Source organism: Capricornis sumatraensis, chromosome 12 (genome assembly GCF_032405125.1).
Source record: "Capricornis sumatraensis isolate serow.1 chromosome 12, serow.2, whole genome shotgun sequence".
NCBI lineage: Eukaryota > Metazoa > Chordata > Mammalia > Artiodactyla > Bovidae > Capricornis > Capricornis sumatraensis.
The window spans coordinates 64,077,946-64,093,402 of record NC_091080.1 but is presented as its reverse complement, the minus strand read 5'-3'; positions in this window follow the sequence as shown (position 1 = coordinate 64,093,402).

Sequence of the window (15,457 nt, the reverse complement as noted above, 5' to 3'; positions counted from 1 at the left end):
ATCCCTGGTGATCCAGCAGTTAAGAATCTGCCTGCCTCGATCCAAAAGTCTACAAGCAATAAATGCTGGAGAGGGTATGGAGAAAAGGGAACCCTCTTACACTGTTGGTGGGAATGCAAACTAGTACAGCCACTATGGAGAACAGTGTGGAGATTCCTTAAAAAATTGCAAATAGAACTACCTTATGACCCAGCAATCCCACTGCTGGGTATACACACCGAGGAAACCAGAATTGAAAGAGACACATGTACCCCAATGTTCATCACAGCACTGTTTATAATAGCCAGGACGTGGAAACAACCTAGATGTCCATCAGCAGATAAATGGATAAGAAAGCTGTGGTACATATACACAATGGAGTATTACTCAGCCATTAAAAAGAATACATTTGAATCAGTTCTAATGAGGTGGATGAAACTGGAGCCTATTATACAGAGTGAAGTAAGCCAGAAAGAAAAACACCAATACAGTATACTAACACATATATATGGAATTTAGAAAGATGGTAATGATAACCCTGTATGCGAGACAGCAAAAGAGACACAGATGTTTAGAACGGATTTTTGGACTCTGTGGGAGAGGGAGAGGGTGGGATGATTTGGGAGAATGGCATTGAAACATGTGTACTATCGTGTAAGAAATGAATCACCAGTCTATGTTCAATACAGGATACAGGATGCTTGGGGCTGGTGCACGGGGATGATCCAGAGAGATGATATGGGGTGGGAGGTGGGAGGGGGGTTCAGGATGGGGAACTCATGTACATCCGTGGCTGATTCATGTCAATGTATGGCAAAACCAATACAGTATTGTAAAGCAAAATAAAGTAAAAATTAAAATTAAAAAAAAAAAAAGAATCTGCCTGCCAATGAAGGTGACAGGGGTTCAATCCCTAGTCTGGGAAGATCCCACATGCAGCGGAGCAACTAAGCCCTCGAGCCACAACTACTGAAGCACGCACACCCAGAGCCCGTGCTCTGCAGCAAGGGAAGCCATCGCACTGAGAAGCCCACACACCGCAGCCAGAGAGTAGCCCCCACTCGCTGAAACTAGAGAGAGCCCGCGCGTAGCAACAAAGACCCAGCACAGCCAAAATTAAATGACGAAAATAGATATCAAAAAAAATTAAGTGATTGAACACTGTTATTATCAAAATTGTGTTAAATGACTGCAACTGTCCTTTCACTTAACTGATATTTCATCTCCAGAATAACCCTAAGTACCCTCCATTGTGATCATTTTCTCATGGGGATGTAATATATCTATAACCTTCCTGTTAAGAATGACTTTGATTTTGTTCTTTAAAGTGATGCTGTCAGGCCAAGTCACAGGGCCCCTTTACCTGGACATACTTCCCACTGGGAATCCCTCTTATTCTTCCAGAAGCAGAGGAGTTCCCTCCAGAAGTCAACCCAGTTCTTATCCTCCTTGAAAGAAAGTGAAAGTGTTAGCCACTCAGTCATGTCTGACTCTTGGTAACCCCATGGACTGTAGCCCACCAGACTCCTCTGCCCATGAAATTCTCCAGGCAAGAATACTGGAGTGGGTAGCCATTCCCTTCTCCAAAGGATCTTCCCAACTCAGGGATGGAACCCGGACCTCCTGCATTGTAAGCAGATTCTTTACAGTCTGAGCCACCAGGGAAGCCCTCCACATCCTCCTCTTATCTCTAACCAGGTATGCAGGATTTTTGTTGAGATTCCCATCTGTTAAAGAGCAGTAGACATGCCATTGCTTGCAGATGACCATCTACAGAGGCCTAAATCAAGACAGGAAAAACTCCAAATTTTCTTTGCTTCTTCAGTGATTTTTAGTCTTTTTATATCACTTCCTCTACAACATACAACATATTGGGTTGAAAAAATAGTTCGTTCAGGTTTTCCCATATGATGTTACAGAAAAATCCAAATGAACTTTTTGGCCAACTCAGTAGAACTACTCCTCAGTAGGTATTGATGGTTAGTGTGACCACAGCTTTATCTAGAGAATTATCAAAAAGAGGTAAAATCACATTCTCTATCTGGAGCACACATCTGCAGATTTCTATGTCTCTAATAAAAATTCATTAACCATTATTTTCAGTACATGAATTCTAAAGTAGATTTTGGAAAACATAATCAACTGTTATCATTTAGTAAATAAAAATAAGCATACTTATTACTGCAGTTTTATCTCTGTTACCATGTATGTGGATCTTTTAGGCAGTTTGTAGGCATGAACCTCAATTTGGCTTCACATAGTGTTCCTTATTTAACTGTTATTGAGATTCCTGTCATCTGTTCAGCTCTATAATTTTAGAGAGGAAATCTTGTAAAATGAGCAACTTGACAATCAGGTATCTACTTCCTTTGCCTCTTTCTTCTCTTTCCAGTATGTTTGAAGAATCTAAAACACAGCTAATGTTCTTTATCAGTCAGCTCAACCAAAGAGATAGAACCAATAGAAGATGTACATAAAGAGATTTATTGCAAGGAATTGTCTCACACTGTTTTGGGGGCTTGCTAGGCAAGTCCAAATCCATTGCACAGGCCACTGGAACTCTAGAAAGTGCTGTCTACAGACAGAGTTTCTTCTTCCTCTGAGAAGCCTCGGTTCTGCTCTTAAAGCCTACCCAGATTATAGAAGATAATCCCCTTTACTTAAAATCAACTTATTTTGAAACTTGAAAGTGAAAGTCGCTCAGTCATGTCACTGAGTCGCTTTGCAACCCCATGGACTATACAGTCCATGGAATTCTCCAGGCCAGAATACTAGAGTGGGTAGCCTATCCGTTCTCCAGCAGATCTGCCCAACCCAGGAATCGAAACAGGGTCTCCTGCATTACAGATGGGTTCTTTACCAACTGAGCTATCAGGGAAGCCCTTTTTGAACTTTAATCATATCTACAAGATAAGTTCACAGCATGCTTAGATTAGTATTTGATTGAATAGTTGGGACTATAGCATAACCAAGTTGACAAAGCAAACTATTGCAAGTTTTTTAAACACTACAAAAAGAAATTGTCTCTATATAATCAAGGATAAAGGGAAGAGGGAGAACAGAAGAGAGAAAGGAAGTACCAGAGAATTAGCTTACAGATTTAAAATAAAATTTCATAGTAAGTATTTCCTCTCAGCTTTATTTTATACATGTATTGTTGGATATACAGGGACCAACAGGTAACAATTAGAAAACATTTGATTTTTGATAAGCTACTTCTCAGCTAACAATATTTTTTATTAAAATTTTTATTTTTTCTTTGTTAGGTCATGAGCAACAAACCTAAGCAAATCAGCAGCCATTTTGCCTTCAGGATTACATATTTTTTAAGTTGGGCTAAGTTATAAGTTACTGGGGCTTCTCTGGTAGCTCAGACAGTGAAGAATCCACCTGCAATGCAGGAGAACCTGATTAGATCCCTGGGTCAGGAAGATCCCCTGGAGATGGGAATCTAGTATTCTAGAGTACCCACTCTAGTATTCTTGCCTGGAGAATCCGTTGGACAGAAGAGACTGGTGGGCTACCAATCCCAACCCCAGTTGGTGGGCTACCAATCCCAGTGGGGTCACAAAGAGCTGGACATGACTGACCGACTAAGCACACAAGTTAAAAGTTATTAAAATGGTCATTGCTTTACCTTGAACATGGAAGACTATTCTTTAACCACACTAAAGCATGACTTTTTGTGTTGTTCTTTTTTTCTCTGAAAGCCTGATAATCACTTTCATCACAGAAGAACAGGGCTGGCACTGAGAATATTGCCTATTCAGGTTTCTCTTGACATACATTTGATTATCGTATAAGAAAAGAAGATAAACACTATTTGTATGTGGAGGGGAGGGGGGAGTGTAAAAAATATAAGAAAGAAAAGTGTCTTCTACCTATCAAAGTGTTCTTTACATTTTAAAGAGAGGCACCAGGCTCTATTTGTTAAGTGGCCTGCAGTCAATATGCTTCACTGTTAACAACATAATACAATATTAACAATAAGGTCACCATATAACAAAGTTGTCTCATTTCAGTACTGAGGGTAAAGGACATGGATAAAAAAATCTGAAGGGACAAAATGATGTCAGTAATTAGACAGAGTGACTTATCACATGGAACTAGGGAAAAATTCATACCCATTACCCAGCCTTAAGATTCAAACTGGGGAGGGACGTCCTTAGTGGTCCAGTGACTGAGATTCTGAGTGTCCTATGCAGGGGCCCCAGATTCAATCCCTGGTCAGAAAACTGAGATCCCACGTGCTGCAACTAAGAACTCGTGCAGGCAAATAAATAAAAAAAAAATTTTAAGAGATTCAAATAGGGGAAAAAAAACCTAAGGGCTTAACAGAGCCAATGTAAGCCCAGATAATGGGGAAAAAACGAGGTGGTGGTGGAATTCCCTTGATGTCTGGAAGTTTTATTCTAGAATAAGTAAAATATTTCTAATGTATCCCAGTTTATCTGTCAATAATAAAGTTTCCATGAAATATGTATAAATTATGCTTATAGAGAATGATCATTGAGAAATCTGATGTTATTTCCCCAATAAGCATGAAGACATCAAGTTCAAATCCTCTTCTTTATCCAGTGTCTTAGTCTGTTTGGGTTGCTATGACAGATTACCACAGATTTGGTGGTTTATAAACGATGGATATTTATTTCTTGCAGTTTTGGGGGTTGGAAGTCCAAAATCAGAGTGCAGCATGGTCTGGTTTTCACTAGAGTCCCTTTCTAGGTTTCAGAGTGTGGAATTCTTGTTCCCACAGGGCAGAAGGGCCAGTGAGGGATCTCTCTAGGGACTTCTTTTATAGTTACTTTAGTCCCAATCATGAGAGCCCCATCTCTGGACTTAATCACCTCCTGAAGACCCACTTCTTAATGCCATCAACCTGGGCATTAGATTTTCAATAGCTGAATCTAGGGGAACACAAACATTCACACCCTACCATCCAGATATTAACTTTTTAAAAGAAAAGCATCAATGTTACAAACACACACACACACAGATACACATAGAGTAGAAAACTGAATGTAATTTATTCTTGGTTTGAATGAGGCAGATGATTTGGTTCACTACAGGCCCTTGAAATTTCCTTAGAATCCATCTGTTTGGAAAAGAGAGGAATGTTTGTTTTCATGGAGCTATAAAAACTCTAGCACTTGAAGGGACTTTCCAGATCACCCACCCAGACACCTTGGTTTTGAAAATATGGAAACTGAGGCTCAGAGAGGTAACGCAACCTTAAAGGGCTATCTGCAAAGCTACCACTCCACTTTCAGCTTGGTTCAAATGTGGTAACTCATAAAACAATCCAAAATACTCCGCTGACTGTTTCCACCACATCCAGCCAGAAATAACCCTCCAAAACAGTACAAATCAGAATAAACATTTAGAACTCTGACACATCAAGAACTCAACACGTCAAAATTTCTTTGGAAGAGATATTAGTCAAATGTTTTACCACAAAAGGATTAATTCTGAGATAGTTGCTAATCCTCTCAGGGGTTGCTGCTTTGGAACAAGTAAATAATCTTCAAAAATTCTTTTTAAAATAAAATGAATAGGTCCTTCAAAAATATACTCTTTGAAAACAGAATAGGTACCTAACATTAGTTATATGTATATAAGCTTAAACATCAAACCATCCCAACCCCATACATACTTATATATCTGTTCATGTAAGGTTGAAGATGACCTAACCATATAAAATTAGCCCAGTTCCAACCCTGAGCATGGGACTTGACCTTGATTCCTGAAACAATATAACTACACATACATGCAATAGCCCCTAGCTACATGCAACCAGGGATTCCCAGGTGGCTCACTGGTAAAGAATTCGCCTGCCAATATAGGAGGTGGAGGAGACTTGGATTCGATCCCTGGATCAGGAAGATCCCCTGGAGGAGGAAATGGCAACACACTCCAATATTCTTTCTTGGAAAATCCTATGGACAGAGAAACCTGGCAGGCTACAGTCCATGTGGCCTCAAAGAGATGGACAAGACTTAGCAACTGAGCATGCAGGCACATGTGACAATATAAATTCAAATTAATAATATTAACATTTTACCTCCTCATTGACACTAGCCACAGGTGTTTAGTGGCTACCATATTGGGCAGTGCTGATAAAAAACATTTGCATTTTCACTGAAGTTTCCATTGGACACCATTGCTCAAAAACTCTCTTACTATTCACCTTACATTAATCTCCTTCATTTACTTCCTGAATGAGCCACACAAGTTTCTAATGGCTTGTGTCCCGACTATGCCATATCTTAGCAATGATGCTGCTGAGTAAGTCACTTAACCTGCTGAGCTTGTTTGTTCATCTTTAAAATCAGAATACTAATTCCTTCCCTGTCTCACAGATTGTTTGGACGTTCACAGGAAATGTAACCATACAAATAAAGCAGGTAGTTGTTTCTGAAGGCCCTTTTCCCTTCTTTCCTTTTCTAGTGGCTGCCAGAAAAAAAGTGATGTTTAACACCTTTTCACACCTAACATGTGGAACAAATATCACAACATACTTGGTGGGGACTTCCTTGGTGATCCATTGGCTAAGACTCCACACTCCCAATGCAGGGGAGCAAAGTTCCATTCCTGGCCAGGGTATTAGATCACACATGCTACAGCTAAGACATAGCATGGACAAATAAATAGCATGAATAAATGTTTTAAAAAATATCACAATGTAGGGAAGATGAAGACTAAAAACACAGAAGCTGGTTAGGCCTCCCAGCTTGGTCACATCTTATTTTTTCTAGCCCAAGTGACTGGACTTATGCTCTACACAAGTCAGTATAAAATAATAACTCCTGCTTTCGAATTGTGGTGCTGGAGAAGACTCATGATAGTCGCTTGGACTGCAAGGAGTTCAAATCAATCAGTCCTAAAGGAAATCAACATCAACCCTGAATACTCATTGGAAGGACTGATGTTGAAGCTGAAGCTCCAATACTTTGACCACCTGTTGGCTAAAGTATTGGAGGAAGAGCCTACCCATTAGAAAAGACCTGGATGCTGGGAAAGATAGAAGGAAGGAGGAGAAGAGGGCAACAGAGGATGAGATGGTTGGATGGTATCACCGACTCAATGGACATGAAGCGTTTGCGCAAACTCTGGGAGACTGTGATGGTCAGGGAAGCCTGACATGCTGCAGTCCGTGGGGATGTAAAGAATGGGACCTAACTTAATGACTGAACAGCAACCACAAACAGTGTGTATAAGTACACACTGTACACACTGTACAGTACACATTGTACACACTGTTCTATGACATATATAGAAAGTATGTCAGTTGTTGTTCAGTTCAGTTCAGTCGCTCAGTCGTGTCCGACTCTTTGCGACCCCATGAATCGCAGCACGCCAGGCCTCCCTGTCCATCACCATCTCCCGGAGTTCACTCAGACTCACATCCATCAAGTCCGTGATGCCATCCAGCCATCTCATCCTCGGTCGTCCCCTTCTCCAACTATTCCTTAGTATATTGTTGAACTTTATAATTGTGATGATAATGGATAACACTGTTGAAATTAGCTGTCAGTTTTACTAAGTGCTTTTACTTAGGACTTCTCTAGTAGCTCAGGTGGTAAAGAATCTGCCTTCAATGTAGTAGACCTGGGTTTAATCCCTGGGTGGGGAAGAATCCTGGAGAAGGGAATGGCAACCCACTTCAGTATTCTTGCCTAGAGAATTCCATGGACTGAGGAGCTTGGCGGGCTATAGTCCATGGGGTCACAAAGAGTCAGACAGGACTGAGCAACTTTCACTCACTCACTCATATATATCTCACTATATTTCACACCAAACACATGCAGTTATTACATGTTGTTATTACAATTTTACATATCAGGAAAGTGAGATATAGAATCTTAAGGAATTTACCACAGGTCACAAATCAAGTGAGGGAAAGGGGATTTGCTGAGTTTTCTTTTTTTAACTTTAAACAATTTTTTAAACTGAAACAACATATATACACAAAAGCATGAAATTCCTAAGTGAACAGCACAAAGAGTTTTCACAAACTGAGCCTCTGCGAACAGCAACCATATTAAGAACTAGGATATTTCCAGAATCCCAGGAAACCCCGTGGCCCACTCCCAGTCTCTACTCCCATACAAATATTAACCATAATCCTGACTTTTAATATTTATATACAAACTTTTGACTTTATCTGCATGGAATTGTACCTTTTGTTCCCTGCAAGTCTGATTGTCTTGATTAACTTTATGTTTGTAAAATTTATTCATACTGTTTTTTTTTGTTTCTTTGTTTTGCGGTTTTGTTATTGCTGTGACACACAGCTTGTGGGATCTTATTTCCCCAACCAGAGATCAAACCCATGCCCCTTTCATTGGAAGCACAAAGTCTTAACCACTAAACCACCAGAGAAGTCCTGATTTATTCATATTGTTGGGGTAGTTGTAGTTAGTTCACTTTGCTGTTGTATAGGATTCCATTGAGTGAATATACCATACATTATTTAACTGTTTACTGAGTAGATTGGCATTCAGTGTGTTTCTAGTTTGGGACTTGTATTAGTTTCCTAGTGCTGTGGTAACAGAGAACCACAAATTGAGAGGCTAAAGCAACAAAAATTTATTTTCTCACTATTTTGGAGGCTAGAAGTCACAGATGAAATGTCGGCAGGATTGTTTCTTTGGAAGGATGTGAGGAAGAATCTATCCCATACTTCTCCCCTAGCTTCTAGTGGCTCACTGGCTCCTCTGTCCATGGAATTTTCCAGATAAGAATACTGGAGTGGGTTGCCATTTCCTCCTCCAGGGATCTTCCCAAGGCAGGGATTGAACCTGCATCTCTTATGTCTCCTGCGTAGGCAGGCAGGTTCTTTACCACCACGCCACCTGGGAAGCCCCTCTTCTCTTATGCTTGTGTTTAAAATACCAAAGGAGAGGGTGGGGGAAATCATGCTCCAAATTAGGGTCAAGAGGGAATTCCCTGAGCGTCCAGTGGCTAAGACTCAGCGCTCCCAATCCAGGGGTGGGGGCTGGGTTTGATCCCTGATCAGGGAACTAGATCCCATGCCACAGCTAAGTGTTTGCATGCCTCAACTAAAGATCCCAAAAGATCCCACGTGCTGCAACTAAGACACAGCCAAATAAATAAATAATAAAATAGGGTTAGGAGGAATACATTGGTACAGAACTATCCATCAGCATCTCATCTATTTGAATATATTTTAAAATCTGACCTTTAGTTTCAGAGAGTGAAATTTGCTTGTCCACATGAGTGTGAGACTGCCCATCTTAGTGTGTATTCCTTTCAACATCACCTTCAAAAGGCTTTAGCCTTTTGGCCTGCTCACCTCTCTTTTTCACACCTTTTTATGAGACTTACTTCTCCTGCCTTCAAGCCCTACCTGCAGAGGATAGAATGTGTCTACTTTTAGTAACCGACGTGGGACCTTGCATAAAGTAGGCCCTGATTATTGATTTATTGTCTATAACTGACTGAAGCTCAGGGCTAGGCTCAGAAGGTAAAAAATCTGCCTGCATTGCAAGAGACCTGAATTTGATCCCTGGGTTGGGAAGATCCCTTGGAGGAGGAAATGGCAACCCACTCCAGTATTCTTGCCTAGAGAATCCCATGGACAGAGGAGCCTGGTGGGCTACAGTCCATAGGGTCAGAAAGAGTCATATACCACTTTGCGATTAATACTTTCTTCTTTCAATAGATGCATAGCATCCATTCTTAGGATGCTGTCTTATTTTTTAAAGAGTTTTTAATACCAACAAAGAAATACTCCAAAAGGAAAACAAAATATTATACTTTGTAAATGAGGTTTTGGAAATACCTAATTGTTCTCTATGAAATTTTCGCTGGTTTATCCTAAATGTAAATAGAACTAGGTCTGGCCACTTAAACAACATCTCATTAATGATCTCCTTCCCACTTCCGTTTACTTTTATAGATTAGAGTCTCTTATGATCCTCAGTCTTGACTTGGTTCTATAATGGGCTAAAGTGAAAGTGAAGTCACTCAGTTGTATCCAACTCTTTGCGGCCCCATGGACTGTGGCCTGCACCAGGCTCCTCCATCCATGGGATTTTCCAGGCAAGAGTACTGGAGTGGGTTGCCATTTCCTCCTCCAGGGGATCTTCCCGACTCAGGGATCGAACCCGTGTCTCCTGCACTGCAGGCAGACGCTTTACCCTCTGAGACACCAGGGAAGCTCATAATGGGCTAGAACTCTACTAGAGTCTTCATGAGTTGCTACTTATTGTGGTAAAATATATATAATGTAAAATTTACCATTTGATTATTTTAACTGAGGCTTTCCAGGTGGCACTAGTGGTAAAGTGCCAATGCAGGAGATAATAAGAGACGTGTGTTTGATCCCTGGGTTGGGAAAATCCTCTGGAGGAGAGCATGGCAACCCATTCCAGTATTCTTGCCTGGAGAGTCCCATGGACAGAGGAGCCTGGTGGGCTACAGTCCATGGGGTCACAAAGAGTTGGACACCACTGAAGCAACTAAACACAGCACATTTTTACCTGAACAGTTCAGTGGCATTAGTACAATCATACTTTGTTGTGCCGTCATCACCACCATCCATTTCCAGAACTTCTTTATAATCACAGGTGGAAACTGTACCCATTAAACCCTAATGCCGGTTCCCTTCGCCCCCAGCCCCTAGCCACCATCATTCTACTTGCTGTCTCTGTTTGACTATTTTGAGTACCTCAAACAAGTAGACTATACAATATTTGTCCTCTTGTGTCTGGCTTATTACACTTAGCATTATTTCCTCAGGTGCATCCATGTTGTAATATATTTCAGAATTTCATTCCTTTTTAAAGACTGATTAATGATTCATTATATGTGTATACCGGGCTTCCGCAATAGCTCAGCTGGTAAAGAATCTGCCTGCAGAGCAGGAGACCCTAGTTTGATTCCTGGGTCAGGAAGATTCCCTACGGAAGAGATATGCTGCTCACTCCAGTATTCTTGGGCTTCCCTGGCAGCTCAGATGATAAAGAATCTGCCTGCAATGTGGGAGACCTGGGTTTGATCCCTGGGTTGGGAAGATGAAGGCATGGCAACCCACTCCAGTATTCTTGCCTGGAGAATCCCCATGGACAGAGGAGCCTGGTGAGTTGCAGTCCATAGGGTCAGCAAGACTGAGCGACTAAGCACAGCACACATATGTATATACCACACTTTGTTTATCCATTCATCCATCAGTGGATGTTTGGGTTGTCTTCTCCTGGGCTCTTTTATTTAATCTTCAGAATTAATACGCATGGTAGAACTGTGTTTCAAAGTTGGCTCTGTCACTTATACAGAAACTGACTCAGCCGCATTGAATTTCCCTTTTGTATATCAATTTTCTCATTTGTAAAATGGAAATGAAATTACTCATCTCACTGGACTAGAGTGCCTTCCAGACAGTCAGTGTTCAATAAATGACAGCTAGAAACATAATGATTCATGTTGCTAGTCAGCAATTAAAAGATCTGTCTTATGAATTTCAGGAGAATTCCTGACTAACGTATGCAATGTAGTACCCCTTTATGAAAAAGTCATCTTAAGTCATGTACATATGGCATATCCAAAAGGTATTTTTCGCTCCTAAAATACTCAAATCAATAATGAAGACAAATCATTTGTGAAATATGTACTTTTTATTCTACCCACTATCTATTTGCCAGCCTCAGAGAGGTTAAAGTGTCAGTTCAAAGAGTTCCATTTTAAGGACTACCAAAGACATGTCTCTTTAGGTTAAAAAAATGTTTCATTTTGTTTAGCAGACAAATAAGTAAAATAATATCTTTAAGGAATGTGGGCCTAATAACTTATTAGAAATAAAAGTATCTTCAGAGTCAACTAACACTAATTCTCAGAGTGAGCATCTGGGAAAATAAATAGCTAAAATTTTCAAGAGAAGTTTTAATAAGCTTTCCTATCAATCTCGATTTAGATTTCCTCTAATACCAAATATTAATATCGACCATAAAGAAGTTTTAAATATGATTTATGATTTTAGTAACAAGTTTTTTCATAAACATTTTTCTTATTATAGAAAATTCGAACATACAAAAAAGACAAAATATTTATTTCTGGTCTTTTTCCCTAAGTATAGTTTTTTAGAGGGGCAAGGAGGAATAAACATAGTGAGTGATTCTCTGTATCCAATTTTACTTAACCTTATCATACAATACCTTACATAGGATTTTTCCTAAGATGAGAAACTATGAACGCATTTTTTCTTTGAACATTTTTCTTCAAACTATGAACACATTAATTAGTGAATACACTACTTAATCATTCATTCTTACTCCTTTTCCAGCCAAATTATTTCAAACGAGGAAAGATAGCAAAACAATTAAGAATATTAACTTAAGCCAAATTTCTGGGTTCAAATCCCCAACCCCAGAAGTTGTTAGCATAAGCTTGAGTAAGTTACTTCTCTATTTCGGTTTCTTCACTGAAAAATGGAAATATCAATAGTGTACCTACCTGTTAAGGTTGGTATAAGGATTAAATTTGTTAATCTTTAATACGTTGAATACATATAAAATACATAAATAATGCCTCACATATGCTAAGCATTCTATAAATATTACCTATTTTTAGCTATTAAAAATCTTTGATATCGTATACTAAAAACTGAAATTGTAAAGCAAGATAAATGTAATTGACTACATTTAAAATCTTGTAACATTATTTGTAGATAATACTTATAATGCTTTCTAAGCTTAAATTTTAACATCATCTATAAAGCAGTATTATTAGACTTCTCAGTTCAGTTCAGTTCAGTTCAGTTCAGCCACTCAGTCGTGTCCGACTCTTTGCAACCCCGTGAATTGCAGCACGCCAGGCCTCCCTGTCCATCACCATCTCCCAGAGTTCACTCAGACTCACGTCCATCAAGTCCGTGATGCCATCCAGCCATCTCATCCTGGGTTGTCCCCTTCCCCTCCTTTGTAATTGTTTTTTACTTGTCAAAGGGATATACATCTTCACTGAAAAATATGAGTTGTCAGATCTTCTAATGAAAAGCACTTAAAAGTACAAGTGAAAATCAATAGAATTTAAATTTTAATTCTACAGTTTCACTAGCCACTTGGTCATGCCAGCCAGCTCAATAGCCATATGTATAGTGGCTACTATATTGGAAAGCACTGATATAGAACATTTCCATCATTGCAGAAAGTTCTCTTGGACAGAGCTGTGGTACATCTTTCAGCAAAAGTAGACTTTGCATTATGGGTCTATTTATGAGTAATGTGCTTTTGCCTCAATTTTATTCAACTAATCAAGCAAATTTTAGTAATTAAAATTTTTTCTAATATTATACAAGCTTAATATCATTTGAGAACACCATCAGTCGTCTATGCTGATAAAATGCAAGAAAAGCAATATGTGACTGTGATATACATGTTTTATTTCACTTTACCTTCTACATTAAGTGACAAGCTACTCTCACCATACTACCATACTTCTTTTAATATACTTAACTTACAGGATTAAACACAGCTTAAAAAAACACTTTATAAAGAGAAACTATAATTTCCTCAGAAGACATGGCACCCCACTCCAGTACTCCTGCCTGGAAAATCCTATGGATGGAGGAGCCTGGTAGGCTGCAATCCATGGGGTCGCTGAGAGTCGGACATGACTAAGCAACTTCACTTTCCCTTTTTACTTTCATGCATTGGAGAAGGAAATGGCAACCCACTTCAGTGTTCTTGCCTGGAGAATCCCAGGGACAGGGGAGCCTGGTGGGCTGCCATCTATGGGGTCTCACAGAGTCGGACACGACTGAAGTGACTTAGCAGCAGCAGCAAAGACACTAATACAGCAAACCTCCCTGAATCTATCACTGAGCTTCAACAATTACCAGTTAATGACCTATCTTTTTTCATCTGTAACCTACCGGCTCTCACCTTCCACCTTCCACTGGATGATTTTAGAGCACATTTCAGACATCATTTCATTTTTCTCTGTAAACATTTTTTTTAACTTGAAAATATTTATTTAATTTCTTGGCTGCTCTGGATCTTAATTGTGACACAAGGGGTCTTTCAGTTGCAGTGTGAAGGATCTTGTCTTCCTATCAGTGATCAAACCTGGGGCGCCTGCATCAGGAGCTTGGAGTCTCAATCACTGGACCACCAGGGAAGGCCCTCTGTAAACATTTTAATATATATCTTTAAAACATAAGAAACATTGACAGACTTTATTTTCTTGGGATCCAAAATCACTGCAGATGGTGACTACAGTCACAAAATTGAAAAACACTTGCTCCTTGGAAGAAAAGCTATGACAAACCTAGATAGCATATTAAAAATCAGAGACATGACTTTGGTGACAAAGGTCCATCCAGTCAGCGCTGTGGTTTTTCTAGTAGTCATGTATGGATGTGAGAGTTGGACCTTAAAGAAAGCTAAGCACCAGCGAATTGATGCTTTTGAACTGTGGTATTGAAGAAGACTCTTGAGAATCCCATGGACTGCAAGATTAAATCAGTCAATCCTAAAGGAAATCAGTCCTGAATATTCATTGGAAGGACTGATGCTGAAGCCGAAGCTTTGGCCAATACTTTGGCCTCCTGATGCACCTCAGTGGAAAAGACCCTGATGCTAGGAAAGACTGAAGGCAGGAGGAGAAGGGGATGACAGAGGATGAGATGGTTGGCTGGCATCACCAGCTCAGTAGACATGAGTTTGACCAAGCTCGGGGAGATGGTGAAGGACAGGAAAGCCTGGCATGCTGCAGTCCATGGGTTGCAAAGAGTTGGACACGACTGAGCAACTGAACAACAGAAAAAAATAAGATGCTGGAGGAGGAAATGGCAACCCACACCAGTATTCTTGCCTGAGAAAGCCCATGGACAGAGGAGCCTGGCAGGGCAACAGCCCATGGAGTCATAAAATGTCAGACATGACTGAGCAACTAAAGCAACAAACAAAAGGTAAGAATGCTTTCTGTTTATTTGTAATATTTTGTTGTGCCTTTAATTTTTTCAGTTTTATTGATATAATTGACCTCAAGCACTGTATGAATTTAAGGTATACAGCTTAAGGGCTTGGCTTACACATATGTGAAATGATTACCACATAAGTAAGAACTCTTTTTTAAACATAATCACAATATCCATTTCCACAGCTAAAAACAAAGAAGCCTAGCAGTAATTTTTAACATAATTAAATATAGTCATTAAACAAAAACAAACAGAAAAGGGCCAGTCACTTTTTCTGGCTTTAAAGCAAATTTCAAGGTTAGGAAGCCCATGTGACGTTGTCATCAGTTCAAGGTCACTGATCATTTGGTGTCAGAGAGACTATGGATCAATATTCAGGAAATGAGAGCAGTATGTTTTATCTTTTATTTGCAACAACAACAGCTTTGTAAACAAACTCAAAAATGACCAATAAAAGCAAAAGTACTTTAGGCTATCCAATTATTCCAAATAGGCCAAATAATCCTAACAATAAAAACAAGTTACTCCTTTACACCAGTT